Source organism: Fukomys damarensis, unplaced genomic scaffold (assembly GCF_012274545.1).
Source record: "Fukomys damarensis isolate Sample0158 unplaced genomic scaffold, DMR_v1.0_HiC HiC_scaffold_6, whole genome shotgun sequence".
NCBI lineage: Eukaryota > Metazoa > Chordata > Mammalia > Rodentia > Bathyergidae > Fukomys > Fukomys damarensis.
Genome location: NW_022900918.1, coordinates 13,154,355 through 13,178,046, shown reverse-complemented (window position 1 = coordinate 13,178,046; position 23,692 = coordinate 13,154,355). Strand labels below are relative to the sequence as shown.

At 35.9% G+C, this 23,692-nt stretch overlaps 1 long non-coding RNA gene across 1 annotated transcript in view; it reads right to left on the bottom strand.

Moving 5' to 3' along the window:
• LOC117285113 overlaps positions 1-23,469 on the bottom strand; it is a 31,073-nt gene extending 7,604 nt beyond the window's left edge. The window contains exons 1-5 of the long non-coding RNA XR_004516086.1: positions 22,485-23,469; positions 21,281-21,366; positions 15,244-15,367; positions 6,773-6,879; positions 6,501-6,608 (exon numbers count right to left, since the gene is read on the bottom strand). This is a non-coding gene — a long non-coding RNA (uncharacterized LOC117285113). The remainder of the gene's footprint in view (positions 1-6,500; positions 6,609-6,772; positions 6,880-15,243; positions 15,368-21,280; positions 21,367-22,484) is intronic.
• Positions 23,470-23,692: the final 223 nt, after the last annotated feature.

The window sequence follows — 23,692 nt, the reverse complement described above, 5'->3', positions numbered from 1 at the left end:
AATAACAGAAAGTTACAACCAGAACTCCGTGTCTAAATATGTAGTATCATAAGATGTTTGTTATGAAACTTTCTAAATTTAAACAAAAAATGACTCTTTACCTACATATTTAAAATAATACTCATGGATATAGAAATCTATCTCAATGAGATATCGTCTACTAATTTTGTGGTGCAGTAGTTTTAGAATATCTTCGGCATATTCAAATTTTTCTAACATATACTATTCCATATGGCATGTTCACTCTTGAAATAATATTTACAGAAAGCATAAATGTCAGAACTGAGCATTTCTCTCCATTTTTTAACTTATTCCTTTTTAAGTTTTAATTTAAAAAATAGCTACATTCCAACTTAAGTAAAAACATATGCTGCCTATGTCTTTATTATGTACAATTATTAGTTTCTAAGAACTGCTTTAATGAGAAAATTTTCAATTAATAAATGAATTTTTTATTCTTATCAGAATCATTTGTGTAATAGCAAGAAAATTTTTTGTGCCAACTGAATCAAAGGATGAAAAGGATTTCTCAGTATCACAGGATATAAGAAGGATTGATAGATAGGCTATCTAGAGACATCCAATCAGTATTCAACCAAATTTTTTTGTGTAAAATTCTATTACTAGGTATCTTTTCTATATGTGAAGTTACAGTTTTGTTTGTTTTGTGTGGCATATTTGACAGTAAAGTAAAATCAAAACAGATAAAATTCAGGGAACTCTAGTTGTTGATCTAATATTCCTTCTCTAAATTCCTGGTGTGTCAGGGGAAGAATCTTCCAGGAAGATGCAAAGTCTCTTCTTATTCAAGCATCTATGCAGCTCTTTATTAATTGCCAGAATTTTCACTGTGAGAATTGAAAGGGAATAGTGATGCTCAACAACGAGGCCACACACACACACCGAGAGGTCCGACTGGAGATTTTATTCAAAGGGTGAGAGGAGAGAGACAGAGCAGAGAGAGAGAGCAGAGAGAGAGAGGAGGAAGAAGACGCAAAAGGAGAGAAGAACAAAAAAGAAAGGTCCTTTTATCAGTTTTGGGGTGGGCTATTGCTTATGTATGAGGAGTGAGCTACTTTTAAGCTATCACAGGCCAGGTTGCTTTTTATGGGTGCAGCCCTGCAGACACAGGTATCAACTTCTCCGGACTGCTGTGGCCTTGGGGAGGGAAACCAGAGATAAGGGCATGAGGTCATTTTAGGAGCCAAGAAGTACCAGGAGAATGCGGCCTGTGAGGCGGCGTCACAGAATACTTTAACATGATCAATTCCCTAACAAGAATTAGAGTGAAAGCACTAGGACTTCAGAGCTCTCAAAGGCACATCTCAGCATGGTGAAATGATAACTCTGTTTTACTTTGCTTCATACCCCCACACATCAGGAATTATGTATTCTTCCAAATATATAATTACTAATATAAGTGCTCCTATTTAAATTTGATTTTTATTTCATTTTGGCTAAGAAGCTTATAGGCAGTGAGGGCTTCTATTTACCTACTTCTAGCCAATTGGATAGTAGCCCACATTAATAGCAGTGTGACTGCTAAAATTCAGGCTAAGTGTTACAGATGACACAGGCAACCAGCACTCTCACGCTCTCTGCTATTTTTCTCAGGACTAAAAGGGAGAATCTTTTAAAGTAGTTTATCTAGAATCTAATTTTCTTGAGACAATTCACAAATTAGCATCAGCTCCAAACATTATACCAAAAAGATATACTAATAAACACAAACCAGCAATTCCTAAATGTAGATTACACTTTCTTATTTAAAAACTATAATCCCCCCCACTCTATCATCAGTACTTTATTTCCCCCTCTGACCTTGAGAATCTTTTAAAGTAGTTTATCTAGAATCTAATTTTCTTGAGACAATTCACAAATTAGCATCAGCTCCAAACATTATACCAAAAAGATATACTAATAAACACAAACCAGCAATTCCTAAATGTAGATTACACTTTCTTATTTAAAAACTATAATCCCCCCCACTCTATCATCAGTACTTTATTTCCCCCTCTGACCTTGGGCTGCTTCTCAGGCCATTTTACTCTTTTCAACTCTCTCTCTCTCTCTCTCTCTCTCTCTCTCTCTCTCTCTCTCTCTCTCTCTCTCTCTCTCTCTCTCTCTCTCTCTCTCTCTCTCTCTATTTCAGTCTATCCTTAGGTGCTAATTAAAATGGCAGGTGTTAAATTGATCATTAGCACATTTCAGCTACTGCTCTGAGCGCAGAAATCCCTCAAGTGATTCTTGGTTTCTCTCAATACAACCCATCTTTCTACAGGCATTTTCTCTGCTTCTTTTCCTTGGTAGTTCTAACTGCTTCTTAAAGAGAAAGCAGATAACATACTATGCCTGCACCAGCTGTTCCACATTTATTTCTCTGGCTCATTTTCTCTGAGGAAATGATACAATCCGATTTGGAGGGGGTGGTAAAGAACCAGTATTTTATTATTTGGGGGGTAATAAAATTCAAAATCACATTATGTGTTCCATGTGCTCCTTATTCAAGCTTCACAATACCATGTGAACAGCATCCACAGGATACCACACTTGAGATCCACACCTTAACAAAGTCCTAAGAGCACAACACAGTATTGTTTAGTGTGGGTACAGTGGTGTACAGGGGAGGTCTAGAACTCACTCATCTTAACATGGTTGATACCTTATACCAGTTGCCCGGCAGCTTTTCTCATTTCCCCTCTCTCCAACTCCTGGAAACCCCTGTCTTACTCCTGTTCCTATAAGCATGACTACTTTAGGTACATTACATAAGTGAATTTATGCCACATAAGGCAAGGTTTCCTCATTTTAGAGTTAAATAATATTCCATTGTTTGAATAGATCACATTTTCTGTCCTGATTCATGGATGGATGGATATTTGGGTTGTTTTCACATCTTGGCTATTGTGATAATGCTGCAATTAACATGAAGATGCTAATATCTCTTCCAGATCCTGATTTCAATTGTTTTAGCTATATACAATGAAATGGGATTACTGGCTCATATAGTAGTTCTATGGCTTTTTTCCCCACTAAGTCTTTTGGTACATTTAAAGCAAACAATACAGTTACATTTATCATTGGGATCTTGCACCTTTACATGATATATCTTGGTTCTTGTATTTTTTCCCATACCCCTGCCCTCCTTTCACCCCCTTTACCCTCCCCTATTTACATGGCACAGTTTGTAATAGCTAAAACTTGGAAACAACTCAAATGCCCATCAACTGAAGACTGGATAAAGAATATGTGATTTTTCTATAAAATGGAGTACTTTTCAGCCATAAAGAATGAGAAACTAGAAACAGTTATAGCTAAATGGATGCACATTGAGGATATACTCTTAAGTGAAATAAATAGGCTTTTGTTAAAGGAAACTCCAGAGTGTTCTATCTCCACTGGCAAAGTCGGATGCAATACATGCTTTGCTTCGACCGAAACAATGACATCCTTTCTCCAACTTCTAAATAAAGTAGATGCTATTAGAGGTTTTCTGGTTCCCAAGAATCCAGGTGAATGAAGAGAGAAACAAGGTGCTTTTCCTGCAGCTGACTCAGTAAATGGCTGAGGCATATAAAGTTTAGCAATTCCTGTACTAAAATAACAAAGTAAGTTTACCATGTTTGAATGATATTTGTGATTCAATATCTTACTTTCTCTTAGGGCAATATTTCTCAAAATTACCTGCACAAAATTTACCTCCAGAGACCATGATTTAGTTTGGGATGTGGCACGGGTTTTAGGATTCTTAAAGCTTCCCAGGAAAACCTAATGTGAAGCAAGTATTAAGAAGCACTTAGGACACCCTTCAACTTTCTTTCAGACTTTGGCTCACACCTGGAACACAGAAAGGAGGCCTGGAGAGCTGCAGCCATCTTGCAATTATAAGGAGGTTGTTCTCACCCTGGGTCAGTACACTAGTGCCTTCCTGCTGGTCCAGCTGGGAGCCTGGCAGGGTTGGCACAGGAAAGGGTAGTGTTTGTCTGCTGAGTGGAGAGTACGCCCAGCTGAAGAGTTAGACACTCTACCCAGGCAGAGAGAGGTCCTGCTGGGGACCAGCAACATGGAGAAAATTGTCCTCTTTCCAAGTTGCTTTACCCCATCTCCAACAGGTCTGCCTTTTTGTTGGAGGAGATATTTTTTTAACTTCCAATTACATGATTCTGTGAGTCTGTCTCTACTTGTATCTAAGAAGGCTTTGCCGGCCGTCCTGAGTGTGCCTCACAGTCATAGCTCCCGTGCTGAGGGGTACCTTCCAGGAAGAGGTCTGCAGGCTCTGGCCATAGCTCATACACTGGAGGACTACATGCTCTTCCTGGGTTTCATGCTAAAAATGTCATCACTTTAACACCTAAAGTTGTTTATGATTGCTCTGAGAGTTCTGCTTTACATGATATTAAAATGCTAAATAATGTGCTCTAACTTTCCAGAAAACAGCTCAAAATGACACAATTTACAGATAATCACCTAATCTGGAGAAATTAACTTCTACAATGTTTATGACATGATCACCATGGAAACTTTGACACAAATAAATAATGTAGTCTATTGTATTAATTCCATGCTCCTAAAAGAATTTCAGTTGGGCAACATAAAATGAAAGCAAAGTTACAAAGTACATATTCCTGTGTGTATACTTCAGTAAAAATATTGTAAAGTGGAAGCCCCATGACTTCCAACCACGGCTCCTTCCTGGCTTTCACACAGACAAGGACTCAGAGAAAATAGGGCTCTTGACTTGTGGCATACAAATGTGTGATTTAATCATAATAAGCAAAGGAACTTTACTACATATATAAGTCAGAAATGGTTATCTGGTTTTCCAGTGACATTTCAATGTTTTATACATTCATAAATCCCAAGACATTGACTGAGACATTAATTATGTACCTTCTGTCTTCCTCCTAGGTGTGGTGTATTTTTGCCTAATTGTGCACACAGGTATTTTTTCATATCTGAGGCAATAAAGAGAGCAAGAGATTTGCTGTAAAACAGCATTAGAAATGTGTGTCTTCACTTGAGTAAATACTGAATAGTTTCTCTGGTGTGAAAAACTAAAAGTTTAAATAAGGTCAAATGGCAGAATTGATAGTGTGAAATAGGAAGAAAATGTCTAAAGGGGAAGTGGGAAGGGGAAGGGAAAGGGAATAAGGGAAAAGAAAAATGTGAACAAAGGAAAAACAAAGTCACTGTAAAAAGGGAAGGGTGTAGGGGGTGAAGGGAGGGCAGGTGTATGGGTAAAAAATAAGAACCAAGACACATCATGTAAAGGTACAAGATACCAATGATAAATATAACTGTATTGTTTGCTTTAAATGTACCAATAAACTTAACTGGGGGGGGAAGAAGCATTCTTCTACCTCAGTTTACCCTGTCACCTATGTGTAATGAGAACCAGAATAAAGAATAAGACTTGTCTATTACCACCTTGGGAGTTTCACATTGTACCTGGAGTTTCACATTGCTACCAATGAGAGAAGCTCTAGTCTTAGACTCCACCATGAAGAGACAGTGACTAATCCTTACATAAGTGTAATTCAGTTGCTGTTTGGGTGAGCCATAATAAAACTTTGCTGTCTATAAGTTGATTATTTCACATACTTATTATAGCAATGGAAAACTCAGCAATATGGGAACCAAAGCAGAAAATTGAGGAGAATAAAGAGAAACATAGCACCGCCACACAAGTAGTTCCACTTCACTCATCAAATTTATTCATCAGACAAGCACCTGTATGAGGCCCTCTACATGGATTAAATAGATAGGTTATTTAAATGGATTATTTGGTCTTTATTCCTGGACAGACAAGGTAACTAAGATTGTCTGAAATATGCAAATTTAGGCAATCCTTTTAGGAGGCAAAAGCCTTACTTTATAAATCCAGTACCAATTTTACGGTTAATCAGTGTATAAACTTCTTTAACAAATGTTAAGTGAACACATCTTCATCACGAGATACAAAGGTAGAATAATAGGGACTACCCTGAGTAAACTACAAATTCATAAATTGTCCTTTCATATTAAAAGTCTGAGTTTTCCTGTTAGCCCACAATTGCTTGTCTGAAGAGCCAGAAGTTAGTGTGTAGGAATGAAACAACTCCCCTCAACAATGGCTACAGCAGAGGTCTCAATGATCTATGACATTGCGATGTCTTGGATGGCAAGACAATGGTCCAGGTAAGGGTAACATGACTCATACACAAAACTTCTGTAGAAGCAAAAATTAATCTATGGGGAAAATAAACAAGTTTCCCATTAATCAATGAGGTGTTCTTGCTAGAATGTCTTGTTCCCTTGTTGCTAGGACCCTGCTCGCATCAGCGCTCTCCACTCCACTGTTCCCTACAATACCCCTTGCTCCTTTAAGAAGCTGTGTGCTTAATAAATCGTGGCGAGCTCCAGGAGACAGTCTCTTCATCTGATAAGAGCTCTGGCCTCCCTGGGCTCCCCATTTCTACAGCAAAGATCCTGCCTTGTCTTTTGTTACCCTGCCTCCATACCTTGGTTAGGTGAGTGGAAGTTCACACAGCTTCCAATAGCAGAAGTTCTGCTTTTGAGGCATTTCCTGTCTTGCAGGTGGAGAAACATCGTGAGGGAGATGACAAATACTGTGAAGGAAGTTATGGAGGGGATATCAGAAAAAAGGAGTCACATTTAGTAACAGTAATAAACACGCACTGCATGCTTACTGCTACCTTACAAAGCTGATGCTGTTTTTTATTTATATTTTATAAAAGATAAAATTGAGCTACAAGCAGTATTTGGAACTTACTGAGTGCAATGGTTGGTTGGGCCTCGGAGTGGAGTTTTTACTGTGAAGCTCTGGTCTTTGAGGATGTGTCTGTATGCAAGTTTTCAAGATAATGCAGTTCTTTTCCTCTGGGGGAAAAAAAAAATACATGACAAGGGCAATTCAGAAAGAACAAAGCTGTGTGACAAAGACACATGAGAGTTAAAGAACTTTTTAAAGTCTTACTCTGAAAGCACTTACATAATAATTAAGTGAAGAGTTCCACTGAGCAGGAAGACACAGCAAAGAAAATATAGCCAGGGGCCAATTCGTGATGGTACACAATTTATCATGGTTCTAAAATTGGGTTTTAAGCTAAAAGAAATTCAGATACCTTGAACGAATCTAAGTAGAACAAAATTTAATCCATTTTGTGTCTCAGAAACATGCAAGGATGACCTGCAGGGAGTTGAAGGTGGCACCAGAGAACTCAATTAGCAGATTCTTGAATTAAGCCACATTGGAGAGAAGATCTAAACTAAGGCAGGAATAGTGCAGAGGAAGGATGACAATAGATAGAGTACATTAAAGAGTGAAATTTGTGACTTGAATGATTAATGATAAATCATGTTTGTGGGAGAGGAAAGAAAGAAGTCTAGGATTATTGAGTAGATGACACTGATATTTACCCACGCATACATTCAGTTAAACAGCATGTATTAATTAAGTGCTTCTGTGTGACAGACACTGCACAAAAGGTTGGAAAACAGTACTGACCAGCACAGTCTGTCTTTAGGAGTGAACATTAGGTAGAAAGCAAACAGGATACAGTGAAGTTAATTAATAACAAGATAATTATAATGACAAATGAAAGTCTAGAAATAGTCTGATAAGAAAGTAGAGAGAATAACAGTTTTAGTTGGAAAGGCAGAGACAAAGAAAACCTACTTGGAAAGGGGATGCAAGAGCTAAAACCTGAGTAATGAGTGTTAGGGAATTGATCATGTTAAAGTATTCTGTGATGCCGCCAGCACAGGCTGCATTCTCCTGGTACTGCTTGGCTTCTAAAATGACCTCATGCCCTTATCTTTAGTTTCCCTCCCACCAGGGCCACAGGGAATCAGAAAAGTTGAAACCTGTTTCTGCAGGGCTGAACCCATAAAAGACAACCTGGCCTGTGATAGGTTAAAAGTAGCCCAATCCTCATGAATAAGCAATAGCCTGCCGCCAGCACAGGCTGCATTCTCCTGGTACTGCTTGGCTTCTAAAATGACCTCATGCCCTTATCTTTAGTTTCCCTCCCACCAGGGCCACAGGGAATCAGAAAAGTTGAAACCTGTTTCTGCAGGGCTGAACCCATAAAAGACAACCTGGCCTGTGATAGGTTAAAAGTAGCCCAATCCTCATGAATAAGCAATAGCCTAGCCCAAAACCAATAAAAGGACCTTCCTTTCTTTGTTCTCTTCTTCTCTTCTCTTCTCTTCCTCTCTTCTTCTTCCTCTTTCTCTGTCTCTGCTCTCTTTGCTCTCTCTCTCTCTCTCTCTCTCTCTCTCTCCTTTTTCTCTCTGCTCTATCTCTCTCTCCTCCCACCCCTTGAATAAAATCTCCAGTCGGACCTCTTGGTGTGTGTGTGGCCTAGTTGTTGTGGCCTCTTCCCTTTCAATGAGGACTCAGTCCTATAAAGAAGAATTGAGACTAAGGAAACCGAAAAGAGAAAAACTCTGAGGAATAAGAAATGGTCTGGTACAGAGATAGTTTATTCTGAGGATGTTTAACGTACAGCAGGATAAGAGAACATAGAACATGAGGAAGACAGGTTTACACAGGCTCCGGATCACACAGTCCTGTGTACCAAAACTAAAGAGTTCCGATTTTATTTCACAGATAACTTGAAAACTGGAGATTTTTAAGTTGGGCATGACACAATCTGAATTAAGGAAACAGAGGAAGAAAAGTTAGTTTTGGAAGGAAGGTGAGAAGCTAATCCTGGTCATGTTAAGTTTGATTAGCCAGTAAGATACTCATGAAGGCTTTTTAATAGGCAGTGCAGAGTATAGGTACGGGACAAGGAAGACTGGTCTCACCCATGGCATCCAGTTTGGGTGTGATCAATACAGATGGCATAGAACCGAGGGTAGAGGGAGAACAGAGCCAGTAATATGACCTAGAAGACACTGACATTGGCAGGACAGAAGAAGAGGGTATCTTGGGAAGGCAGCTGGTGCAGCCAGATTCTGATTGGACGGGTAACTCAAAGGGGGTTATCAAAAATAATTTCAAAGTTTGATATGTTCATTTTCCCCCAATTTATCATGTCATAAAGCTTCAAGGCTTATTTTGATGAAAGTTACAGTGTCTACATTTTAATCACAACCTGTGTATCTAATAAATTCAAGCAGAGATAAGCAGAACTAAGAGATTAAAAGAAAGAGCCCTAATAAAATTATTTGAACTTCCAGATCTATAAAAATTAAGGAAGTCCTGAATAAATGAAGATATATTGTTTGCTCATATTTGGAAGCTCCAATACTGTTAAGATGTCAAGTCTCCCCAAATTGATCTATAGATTCAATGCAAGACCAATCAAATTTCCAGCAATGATTTCTAAAAATAGAAAATGGTAAGTTGATTCTAAAATGGAAAGAATCTAGAATAACTCAAAAAGCTTTTAAAAAGAACAAAATCAAGCAACTAGTACAACATAATTTCAAGAAATAATAAATAGTTATGATGATCAAAACAGATAAACTTGAAGTACAGACAGTACCTGAGATTTATTGAGTGCTATGCTTGTTGGTCCCCAGAGTGGAGTTTATATTAAAATGCTCTAGTACCTGTTGATGTGTTTGTATGCAAATCTTCATGATGATGCAGTTCTTTTTCTCAGAAAAAAATACAAGACTAGGGCAATTCAGAAAGAGTCAAGCTGCATGTGCAAGACACAAGAGAGTTAAGGAACTTAAAAAAAAAGAGTCAAAGAACACACACATGCACACATTCACATTCATGCATACACTACTTAGAGTAATTGCAAATAATGATGTGTCCAGAAATAAGCACACATAGAGACATAGCTGATTCTCAGCCAAGATGCAAAAACATTACATGAACAACACATTTATAAGAGCTATGATAAAATTATCAGAAAGCTCATGCACACCTGTAATCCCAGTATTTTGGGAGGCTGATGCAGGAAGATTGAAAGTTAGATCCTAGTCTGGTCAACTTAACAAGTGAACAGATGTGGGACAAGTGGAATTTTCACACGTTATTAGTTGGAATGAATAGTGGTCTAATCATTTTGGAAAATAGTTTGTAGTTTCCTAAAATATATAAACCTTCCATATGAATTGAATGAAGTTCTACACCCAAGAGAAAAGAAATCTTTATTCACACAAAAACTTGTATAAATAGAAGCTTTATTTGTAGTAGTCCCAAAATGGAAACAACCTAAATATCATCAACAGGTAAATTGATAAACAAATTACATCTTTATGTCATGAAAACTAGAGAGTAAAATTTGAATTATTCATATATGGGTGGAGAGAAAGAGACTGGATTTAGTCATAATTGTAATGAGCTTGGGAGACAGACAACATTGTGTGATTTCAATAATAGAAATGAAAACTAGTCTATTACTGTGGGAAGCAGATCAACTGTGGCCCCAGTATGAGGTAGAAAAAATAAAGGGAAGGAAAAAGAGGAGATGATTACAAAGGAACATTAAATGTCTTTGGGAAGGTAACGGATATTCTGACTATGGCTAAGATTCCACAGTTGAGCACATATATCAAAACTTGTCAAATTATATACTTTACACATGTGCAGTTTGTCAATTGTATCTCAATAGCCCCATTTTTCGTTTTTACTCAGATCTTTGCTCTTGCAAGGCAGACGTCAGCACACTGAGCTAGATCCCTGGCCCTCAAAAATCCCATTTAAATCATCCAGAAAAAGAAATATGGAGCCAAAAAAGATATATAATTAATATATTAATAAAGAAGTAGAGCAAATGGATCAGTAACTATGTTACATCTGGGTTAAAGTTAACTACCTGTGAGAAAACACAGAACTAACAATTATCCTCAAATTAATTTTAGAAAAAAATAACTTTTCTTAAATATTTTAAACAAAATCTCTCACTATTTAATATTTATAAAATCAAATAATATTGAAGGAAATTATTATCTGCAATATGAAAAAAGGGTAAACAAAGGAAGATATATATAATGTGCTCTGTTGGGGCTGGTTAATATCTATAAGTTTCTCCTTCCACTAATTATTGTGCATATTAATATAATATTATATGCTATTCTATTTATAACTACTTTTACAATTCCGTATTTGTGTGTCTTTCTATCTTTGTAAGCAGAAATATTGAACAAAGAGAATAATGAGAAAGCCAAGCATCCTGGAAAATGTAAGTGCCAAAACCTGCCAGGACTAACCTATACCAGAAGCTGCATGTAAGAGCTGAGTGAAAGGAGATAGCACCACAAAGAGTGATAAAAACTTAGAGTGATAGATATGGTAATTATCTTATTTGATCATTACAGAACATATGCATGTATTAAAGGTTCACAGTGTACTAATAAATACATATAATTATGTGTGGCTCAAAACAAAACAAGGAAAAAGGAAAAAGACTTAAAGAGAAGAGCTAACTTCACAATTTCCATTTCTTACTGCTTATCACACAAAAATTCCAAACGGCCTCACTAATTATAGGAATATATTAATAATAAATGCTTGTATTTCTTAGGGTTATAAGAGCAGGCCATTACTCTTAATAAAAAGTCAATGAGTTACACCAAGTTGTAAAAAATAAAGTTATATGTATTTTAGGAGATACCAAATGCAAAATTCACCTAAAGATAAACAGTTATATCATACACTTCAACAAGAATCAATTGATCACCTCAGACATTATGCAAAGTTTTTCTTTTTGTCAAGGTCAATAAAGATCTAAAAGTCTAGGATGATATCGCAATAATACACTTGGATATACTCCTAAGTGAAATAAATAAATCACTCATGTGTAAATACTGAATAGTTTCTCTGTTGTGAAAAACTATAATAGTACATAAGATCCTAATGAGATAATTGACAATGTGCAATAGGAAAAAAAAAGGGCTAAAGGTGTAGGGAAAGTGGGAAGGGTAGGGGAAAGGTAATAAGGGAAAAGAAAAAAATACGAGAAAATGAAAAAATGGAAATAAGTGTCTATAAATGGGGAGGGGAGGAGGGAATGAAGGGAGGGCAGGGACAAGGGGAAAAAATGAGAACCAAGACCTGTCATGTAAAGGTACAAGATCCCAATAATAAATGTAACTGTACTATACCTAAAATGTATCAATAAACTCAATTAGAAAAAAAAATACACTTCGAACTCTGCCCTAAAATAATAAAATAAAAATAGCTATAATAAATAGGAAGATATTGTAAAAGTACAGGAATAAAAAAGAATCAACAATGTGGCTGTCTTAGCATAGGTTTAAATTTAAGTAACATGTTTTGAAATTACCGCACTTTCAAAAAGAAAAAAGAAATTACTGCACTTTCATATGTTTGGCTCCATATTAGGGCATTTGAGGTGATCAAAACAGATTAGCCATAAAAAAACTATAATTGAAGCTTAAATGTTTAATGAAATTTAATCAATCATATTTCTACTCAATGTTAAATATTTAAGAAGTAACTTTCCTCATTCAATGTAACAAATTTTTCAATTAAAAAAATGAACATTAAAAAGAATCCAATAGGGCTGGGGATTTAGCTCAGTGGTTCCGGCCCCTGCCTTGCAAGCACAAGGACCTGAGTTCAATCCCCAGTACCAAAAAAAAAAAGAATACAATAGCTACGTATTCCTCAAAAGACACAGAAGACCAAGAATCTATTCAGCATCTCCCCCAAAAATGAAGCTTAAAGAAAACCTTTCTAACTTATAATGAATGGCAGTAAGGGTCAAAGTGATGAAAACTTGAAGTGCATCTTCCTTTAACCAGGGTCATTTGTTTCCCAGTCTTTCTCAGATTGATGAACAACAGAGAAAAAGCAGGTTTCTATAAAGAGGTGGACACAACAGAGCTGAACTTCATTCCCCCACCAGCTGCTCCACCAAAATATTAATAAAGAGGATGGTAGATGAGGTTGCTTATATTAGTAAATATACATCAGTTGCACTAAGTGAAATTTAACGTGTTGTGTATCATTGAATTTACTCTTAAGTCTCTTGCCAACTTTGAGAAAGCTCATTCCTCCTTGAAGTGAAGTGCCTCTTACATAAATTCTGGTGATTATCTGAAACAATTATAAATCTGTTAAAATTATTTTAGCAAAAAACGAGAAAAGGAAAGGAGGATGGAAAGAGTGTGTACAGGTATTTATTGTTTACTTACAATATAGGAGGAATAAGAAGAATTATGTGTATTCATAAAATAACACAAAAGTAAACTTAGAAGTAACACATAGACTGAGAAAAATATTTCAAGTGTCTTCTAACAAAAAATGTAGGATGGGAGAAGAGGTATAAAAATGTTGTCTTAGAAAATAGGACAAAAAAAAAAGAAAACGGGACATTGCAGTTTAGAATTTCAGTGATGGAGTTGTTCTAGGTGATAAAGTTGTCTTGAGATTGCTTATGGGAATAAGATCACGAACAAAAGACTGGTTTAACAAGCAAATGTTAACATTTGCTTTACCATTGTTCTGGCACTAGTATAAGTTATTCGAATACATTAATTCATTTAGTCTTTTGAACTCTAAACTTTTGAACTCTAAATAAGTACTGTCATTTTCTCTTTCTTATCAATTAGAAACAGAACTTCTTGGGATCATGAGGCCAATAAATAGTTGTCTTTAGATATGATCCCAGGTAGTCTAACTCCCAAAATTCATCTCTTAATCACTGAATTAATTACTCAGCCTCTTTTATAATGACTAGGGATAATACTGGAGCTCAAGATTATAATGATAGTAATAGTTATGTTAACCTAAAATAACAATAGCAAAACTCTCTAGACATGAGTTTACTAAGGAATAAGCAGGGGTCACAATCTGAGACATGCACTGTATCATAAACATATCATAAACATAACCAGGGAGGAAAAAAGAAGACAAGACAGGGTATTTGAAGACAGTTGGGAATAATTCTACATAATTTTTGGGAAAAATCATTTGATTAGGCCTAGTTCTCCTGCCTACAGGCCAGCTATGGTATTGTCAAGACATAACTCCATTTTGGCTCCCAGTCACAGCTAAGACCTCAATGGTCCAGTGATGCTGTGATGCTCCAGAACAAGATTACACCAGCTAAAGACATCCTGGGAGGAACAAAATCTTCCTCTACATAGTTCCTCATTGTTCTAAGATTTTCCCTGCTACCACTGCCCTCAGAGTGACCTTTTACATTTGCTACTCTGATGGACTGAACTCTCGGCCCTGAGTCATCTGTTACATTTGTTTTCCCCTGTTGTATTGAATAAAGGTGTGGCAAGCTGCGGCGAGGAGAATGGGCTGGGTGTTTGTCTTTGCTGCCCAGAGCAGTGCTGCTCAGGCCCAAAATTCAGCTTCTTCTCAAAGTCTCATTTTTTTTAATCTTTCCTGTATAATAAGTTAATTTGGCTTGTGCTGTCATGGCTTGCTGGAGATTTACTGTTCTAGTAATGTTCCTTTTCCTTGTTCCACACAGAAGACAAAATAAGGGAGGTTATGTAAATTATTTAAAAGAATCATTGGTAATAAGTATCAACCACACTGCTGGCTTCAGTCCAAGGTTGAACAGCCAGTTGTCCTGCTGGTGTCTTCCTGGAAGTACCTTTTGTGTAAGGTTGATGTGGCCTTTTACAGCTTGTGATTTGGGAAGTCTTTTGGGATATTTATTGTTATCAGAAAAGTATGCATAGAGCTCCCTCTTCATGGCCTCCTGAATCCATTTTTTAAGGCTTTAATATACACTCCTCCATTTTGATTCTGACAACTTTTGTAGCTCCTGTTTAATGAGCACCTATGTTAGATCCATGGCAAATCTTATATGTACATGTATGCAATCTCTAATATTTGCAACACCTTGCTAAAACTGTAAGAGGCAAAACAACAAGAAAAACTATGCAGCAAGAAGTAGTGAAGCTATTAAATTCTGTCCTTTTTTTCTTCTCATGTCTTCATAATAATGCACTATGAACTGGCCTTTTATAACACAAAGTCTTCTGAAAATAATTCTATTTTAATATTAGCATCTGTGTGTTTAATCATTGTAGAATACTTTTTACTGGAGTAAGGAGCACCTACAGACAATTTAGAATAGAAAAGGATAAGAAAACTAAAAATAGAAAAGAATAGGAAGATATTCATACCTAAATGAAACATGAGCACATCTGAGACAATAAAAAAACAAGATTTTTTTTAATTCAGAAAGGAGAGAAGAGGGGCAGCAAAGGTAGATTTTGCATACTTGGCTATATTTACAAACATTTAAATATAAAATTTCAGTTGATAATTCTGTCTGAAGATACCTAGAAACTGTGAAAGGATGAAAATTTCCACTTTCTCCAAATTGGTTTAGTCTCCATTGTAATCAGACTTCTTCAGTCCAGAACAATATTTCCACATCCAGTTCCACTGCATTTTTTTGAGAAGCTACGAAAAAAATATAAAATGAGAAGTGAGCTGTATTTTTATTATGTGGTGTTAGTGGCCATAGATTTTATGACCTCCTTGAAAGCTGATGTTTGTTTTACTAAGCAAGCACTTCTTTTATAGCCATATTGGCCTTGGCATCATGGGAAATTTAAAGGCTCTGATCTTGAAATAATCACAAACTATGATGGGGACAGCATCCAGATGAGTATTTGAAATATACAGGGAAAAATTCATAGACAAATCAAACATGCATAGCCTTGTTGCAGCAATTCCCTGACCAGCTTTTACAATTGTGAAATAAACTTCCATACACAAAATAGCACTTATTGCTAATATGTTTTTAGAGTGCAAGGAAATCTTTCAAAATCTCTAGTAAATTCACAATATTTTTCCTATGTAATAATTTCATATTAACCTAGATGGACAATAAATCTTTGCTGTGTGTCAGAATAAATGATCTCTTAGTCCTAATTTATCCTTTCACCTTGCCTTCATTCTACTAATGCAGACCAAACCTAGTCTACATTTGATGCCAGAAATCCCAGGCCTTGTGCCTAGAATATCAGTACCTATCCTATATTGTTTGAATTCTATGCCCTACTAGACCATCTGCAAGTGATCACTTCTCTAAGCTTTGTTTGTTTGTTCATTTGTTTGTTTTTTCAAATAGCATTTATTAAATTTTGTCACATGCTATATTATAGATAAATAAAGTTACTAAACAAAACAGAATTATTTCTCTTGGAACTTGATGTAGTATAAAACATAACATACTAGAAGACTAAAAAAGTAGAAATAAGAGCTGTCATAAAGGTTTTGTAACTGTTTGCTCAGAGTTTAAATTTTTACCTTTTATAATTTTGTGATATAATTTTGTATTTTCAAAGGGATGGTACAATCTTATATTAAAATTATTGGAGATTAGCCTGGCGTAGTGGAGCACTCCTATAATCCCAGCACTCAGGAGGCTGATGCAGGAGGATCACTGTGAGTTCGAGACCAGCCTGGAATACATAGTGAGTTCCGGGTCAGTCTCAACTACACAGTGAGACCCTGTCTCAAAATACCTCCCCCCCAAAAAAATTACTGGAGATTTTATCTTGATTCATCAAGACAGAGACTATGTTTTGCATATCATTATATGTTATACAGTACTTTCAAAGCCAACACAGATCCTGCATGCATTTTTTTTATTTTATTTTTATTATTTTTATTTTTTTTCTTTTTTATTGAGGTTATTCATATAATCTAGGTATATAAATACAGTTACATTCATCATTGGGATTCTGTACCTTTACATAATAGGCCTTGATTCTCATTTTTCCCCTTGTCCCTGCCCTCCCTTCACCCCCTCCTCCACTCCCCATTTACAAACACTTTATTTCCATTTTTTCAGTTTCTCATATTTTTTTCCTCTCCCTTATTACCTTTCCCCCACCCTTCCCACTTTTTAAATATAGGGAATCCTAAAATAAAACTAAAAAGGAAAGTAAAAGAGAAAAGGCAATGATGTAACATTAAAATAATCCTTAATTCTGGAGATGAAAATGGATTTGTTAAATGTAGCAGAGACAATAAAGATCTCCCATTAGAAGCTAGAGCTTTAGGGCTGGGGATTTAGCTCAGTGATTCCGATGCCTGCCTTGCAAGCGGAAGGACCTGAATTCAATCCCCGGTACCAAAAAAAGAAAGAAACTAGAGCTTTAAAAAGCTGAAGGAATCTACTAAGTAAGTAAACAACTGAAATTGAGAAAGCCCAATGAATTCACATCAATCCTATGTGCAATTGCTTAATGTCAAGCCAAGAAAGTTCAGCAAACGTGATTGATGAAAAGTTCCCTTAGCAATGTGTACCCGCCCACGTTGCACATGTATAGGGTGTTTAACACTAATTAGTGTATTTAAAAGAGCCTTTAATAAGATAGAATATATTCAACCTTATGTTGCTATGAGAATTTACTTGCTGTTTAAACTTTTATAAAAATAATTTTATCACAAACATTTATAGAAAATTATTTTTCATAATAACCCTGGAATATGAAGGAGGGTATTTTTGAATTGTCACATAAAACAGAGCATCTTTTAGTCTCACAGTAGTATTGCCTAGAACAGAAATGAGATGACGGATGTTTCCTCTGTCTTTGGAAAGGAAGGGCTGAGGAAGAGGTAAAGAACATGAAAATTGCTGTCCCTGTCTTGTGGTCTAAGCCAGAAAAAGTGAAGACTGGTGATCTTCAGTCCTGATGGAGAAAGAATGCCAGAAAAGAAAATGATAGAGAAAAACCTTATGGCCCTGTCTTCACAGGGAAGATCTGGTCAGGGTCAGCCTGGTCAAACATTTGTGAAGCACTTTAGACATCAGCCTACTAAATTGGCTCATAATTATAGATGGGTCCTTTAAGAAACAGTCCTGTTTGAAAGGTGTAGAAGATGAATTCTTGCCATGACCCAAGGATCCATTCCTGCTATTAAACATTCTAGTCTATGATTTCCTTGAGATACAGGAGTTTGGCTTTAAAATGTTTCCACTGGGTGTATTCTCATTCTTCAAAATTAACTTTTCTTAAAAGGGGCATAAAAAATAAAAGAAGTCACACGGATAATAATCCCACACTATTTTTTATAACTACTTACTGTGTTCAACACAAAGACATTTGAGTTTAAAATAAACGTTGCACCTGAAGCTAATTAGAGGAAAGATATCATTATTTTCTTACTGTTTGAATGCAATTTTTAAAACCTTGCAGGGGATATTTAGATAGCAGTAAATTTATTGCAAAGTATTTTTTCACCGACTACAAGGCAATCTATTATGTTGGAAGTTAGACTGGCAAAACAATTGAGATGATAACAATAATAGTAAGCAAAATAAGGGCTATATAGAGAAGAATCTCTAAATCAATATTATGACTTAGTCCAATTAATATGTACTTTGATATTACCAGGTAAGATTAACGTACAAAAGCATAGTAATTCCATCAGTCAAACTTATTAGGAAGGTTAAATTAAGAGCAGGTAAATTCTGATAGTTATATTACTATTTCAGTGGGTTAGCTAAGTCCTCAAGAAGCCAACAATTTGATGATATTTTTTTAAAAGAAGTAATAAAACATATTTTTTAAAGAAGTGATAAAACAGATTATCTTTGTGAAAAGATTGGCAAAAGAGGAATTTGTTATCTAGTATGAATGTGACATAGGATGAGCTTGTTCTCAGCACATATTTGGGAATAATGGAATCTATTCTTGGAAATAGACCATCATTGCCTACAATTATCAGAGAATCCAAGACTGGCCAGAAAGGCTTAGCAAGATGATGCTCAGACCCTGAAGAGCCATAACTAAGCAGAGTTAGTGTGAGGCTCTCAGAGAGTGGGGGAAAAAAAAAACATGGAAATCAGTAAGAGTTTATAGGGCACCAAGTTTAGGCCAGCAGAGGTCAGTTTATGAGTCTAGAAATTTTTGGTGAATCCGTGAATCATGTTCAATAGTAATAATGACCCATTTGTCCAAACTATAGAAATTTGGACAACCACTGTTCTCATTAGGAGTTTTTCTTTTTAAACATATGAAAAAATACTTATTACTAAAGTGGAAACTGTCCTAGTTTCAATGCTTGAGAGCTTTTCTCACCTAGCTAGGACATAAAAATAAGATAAGACTCAGTGTCTAAATTAATGTCTACAATGACTCTCTTTAATTCTATCTAGAGGGATATATTTTGTTATTGCTCTCAAGATACAACAAAATAATTTAGTTAAAAGAATATCATTAATAATAGACAATGTTCATTTGCTTATATTTACATATAGTAATACCCAAGAGCATTAACCTTTTACCAGTTAATTTAAAATAATGTTCAGGGTTAACTACCGTGTTTCTAGGTGTCTTACTAGGGAAGCTAGGACTAGAGCTAGATTCTTGAAGGTTCAGGAAAGAATAAAGCCTTGTATATTCACATTTCCTATTCACAGTTCCAAGAGCTCCATATTGGTAGAAAAATATTCATGATTCTATTTCTATTGTGATCTACATGTCTAGTGATATTTGCACACCACCAAAATATTGAAAACAGTGAGATTTAGCTGCCTAACTCTTATGAGAACTGGTCTTCCTCTGAAATAATGAGCTTCCTTTGTGAAGTATAAGCAGATGTGCCTGCCTCTTCCTACTACCGAAGCTCTTTGCTTATGGTTTGAATCTTAAAGGTCCCTCCAACTTCATATGTTTAAGTCTTGATCCCCAATTCAGAAGTGTTTAGAAGCAGGGCCTTTGGGAGATGGTTGAATCATCAGAAGTCATAATGTCCATCTAGATGCCTCTGTAAGCCTCATGAACTTGAAAGAGTGGCTCTTGAAAGGTGATTAGAAAATGGGGGCTTATAGCTGACTTGCTTTTAGGAGGCAGGATCTGGTTGGAAAAGGCAGGTCACTGGGGGCATGGCCTAGAAGGGTTCGTCTCCCTCCCCACCTTGGCCCTTTGTTCTACTTCTGTGCAGCTATGATATGAGCAGATTCTCCTCTGCAACAGGGAGCGCTTCTGACTTGAAGCCAGAGAACTATGGATGGAAACTGCTACAAACTGTGAGCCAAAATAAGCCTTTCCTACACTAATCTGTGTGTCCAGTATTGTGTCCCAGCAATGAGGAAAATAGCTAAGACATCAGGGCTTTCATTTCATCAATGGATTAATTCATTAATGGATTCATAATTTAATAAGCTTTTCATGGGGCCAAGCTAAAGAAAGTAGGTCATTGAGGTGTCTTCTTGAAAGGTCTCTGCCCTATCCCTGATATATTCCTCCCTTTCCCTCGCCTTCCTGTCAGCCATAAGGTGAGCAGCTTGGCTCTCCAACAATTTCCCCATCATAATTTTCTGCTTTACCACAAGCCCAGAAACAGTAGAACCAAGTGACCATGGACTTAAACCTCTGAAACCATAAGCCAAAATAAATCTTTCCTCTTTTAAATTGATTTTCTGAGATATTTTCTCACAGATATGGAAAGCTAACATATCCTTCTTCTAAGATTACCATAGCAGCTTGATTGGAAATGCTGATTATCTTTCTATTTGGGCAAAATTTTGATGTTTAGAAGTTTAACTCCTACTCTGTGCCCTCCCCCCTCCACTTACTAAAAGAGTACTCATTCTCTGTGATTGGAACCACTAATTAGATATTGGTCAATATAATTAATTAGGAAGCATAAAAACACAATTGCATGTTAACTAGTTAATCAATAACAGTCCTCAGTTTTTGGCTCTGGATAGCGTATGCATATCTGGATAGCATAGACATATAGTCAAATATTTGTATCAAAATATTCACATCAAAATATCAAGTTATACATAATGCATGTATTCTATGAAAATTATTTTAAGATAATATTACTTGATGGATAATAATATTTTTATCAAGAAATATACATCAATTCTTACTCAAGGAATAAGTATTGAATTTGGATTGACATCTACAAATATGTCAGATTTTTTAAAAATAATAAATGCCAAATTTTTCATCCATGTCTAAGTCTGTATTTCAAAAATCCCCCTTCCATGAAATTAAGTGCATATTATGTGCTCCAAACCAAGCAATAATTGGCTGTTCTTGGGCATTGTATTAGTACACTTCACCTTACTCTAACAAATTATCTGATGTGGGCTGATAATGAAGTAAAGATAAATTTATTTGGGCTTATGATTCTGAAGGTTCAAGTTCAAGATGAACCAACCCCAGTGATTTGAGCCTCTGCTATGGACAACACGTCATAACAGAATCGTATCAGAGCAAATACATTTCGAGCCAGGAAGCAGAAAAATAGAAAGCATGGTCTGGGTTCCTGAAATCCCCCTCAGGACATGCCCCTGGGACATAAGGATCTGTAAAAAGCTCTGTTTATCAAAGATTGCCTCACCTGGGACTGAGCCTTGAACACATGGGCGTCTGGGAAACATTCAATATCCACACCACAACAGGTATGCTCACCATGACTCCATGCTCCTGCCAAGAATATTATTATTTGATTATTTAATTAGTGGTTCCAGTTTCTAAAGAAATTTACAATATCTGTCAGAACTACTTTAAATTAATTATTATAGTACACTAGTGTTTCATCCTAAGCACCGTATTAGCTAAAATTTACACAGCAATAAAATATATAGTGGAGCTTCCAAGGAATTATTATTAAAACAATGATATTTCCTGCTCTAAAAAAATTAATTGACTCTAGTAATATTTTAGAATTGTCACTGTTTATTTGTGGAAGAATATTTTAATCACAGTTCTAGAGGCTTTATTACCTTTAGTTTAGAAACTAGAATATAATTTTTACTAGTCTATGGATTATAATCTTTTCTTATGTCTTAAAAGCATAATTACTGGCTTTAAAAAACTAATTAAAATGTGGAAACATTAGGAATGTCACAGAACTAATCAATGGAGCCGTTATTCAATTTTAATGGTACACCTACAGCAATAATCTAAGAAATAGGGAGAGTCAGTCTGCTCTTTACCTAATCTTCATTAAGATCCATTTTCTGAGATATGATTATTCATCTCTGAGAAAACACCAAAGGTTATAGTATATGATTGGAAAGACTGGGAACTCAAAATTTTTCAATCAAGATGATGAGGGAAAGCAAGCTATGGATGTCCAAAATTGGATTAGAACTTCAATTTGTTAAGTAGAAAACTAGTCAATATAACTGCAGAATTGGCGGGGGGAGTCTGTGCGATCAGAAATGGGACAACCAACTAGAGATGTAGCTCAGGCAGACTGCCTATCTTGCTGTTTGTAAGGCCCTGAGTTCAATATCCAACAAAAAAATTTTTAGAAAGGAAAAAATGAATGGCCAAAGATGTTAAAACAATAATATAGCTAAAGCTATAATAAGTCTAGTTCATAATAGTTTCAGCTTTGTTACAAACAAATCATCTAGATGACTTTGGCTTGTAGAGAGTAAGCATTCAAATACCACAACTAACTTTTCTTCCTTTCATTCTACTTATAATTTTACTATTCATAAAGGTTAGAAAAGCCTTAAACTACTAAGATAACCATTTTTCATGCATTTATTCTTCCACTTAGGAGTTCATGCAACAAATATTGATTGCCAAACCCTTATATATCCTCCTCTGTATTGCAGGAAAGAACCCCTGCATCCAATCGCTTTTTCTAAGATTTTGGTTTAGGGTCTGCACAAAAGGCAGATTTCTCATGAGATCTGGAAGACAGTAGAGAAGGAGATATCATTAGTGTCTAGCAGGAGTTGCCAGGAGCCCCTTGGCTGTGGAGCTGAAGTAAAGTTCATCAATCATTTCACATGAGCAGGTAAGGGTCAACCATGTTGGTGCAGCAGGAAGCTGACATTGGTGGCAGTTACTTCACTAACTATTGCTCCTTCAGCTGCTCCAACAGTGCACAGACTTTATATATGGATCAAGATATTTTTTCATTAGACTTCTTAGAGCAGTTTCTGTTTTATCTACAAAACCCTGACTTATATATGAGCATGGTTTAAATGGTTTTTGCCTTTAAACATATGTTTTTATAATCACCAGAAACAAATCCTATTAGTTTTTATGAAAATCCCATATGATAAGGGTAATTTATATTTTCCCTAAAATTCTCTCATAATTAACAGTTGTCATAAAAACAAAACTACATATCAAAAAGAAGCAGATGAACATCTTTTTGTTTACATTTTTTGCCTCTTTTGATTGTGAAACACCATTTGAATCAAATCATGCCTGATGCTTAATGGTTAGAGAAGATAAGGATTTAATGCAATCTAGTGTTTACTTAACTTTGACCCGAGTACTTTATGTTCCAAAAGAAGTGAAAAGATTCCCTTGAGTAGTTCTTATTTAATAATATCAATAACACAAGTTGCAGAGAAATTTCTAGCATTCTAAAAATAGTTAGATGCCTTCTCAAAACAATCAAGAATTTTCCCTCAGTTATAAGTTTGTCTTTATCATTTCAAGCTGATTAGCCATTTTCCCCATCAAGTTCTAGGATTTGTCTACCCAGCTTGGAGGGGGCTTTATGTTTGTTTGTTTGTTTGTTTGTTTGTGGGAAAAAGTTTAAAATGTGAATCCTTCTCCTCTTCCTCATCCTCCTCCTCTTCCTCTTCCTCTCTTTCTTCTTCTCCTTCTCCGTCTCCTTCTCCTTCGCCTTCTCCTTCTTCTTTCTTCTTTCTTCTTCTTCTTCTGGGAAAAGAGTTACATAATCAGACATCATTATTACTCCAGACTCGCCTTCCTTATATAGCAATAACATAGATAGGGTTAATGATGATCATTTAGGGAAACAAGGTTGAAGTAG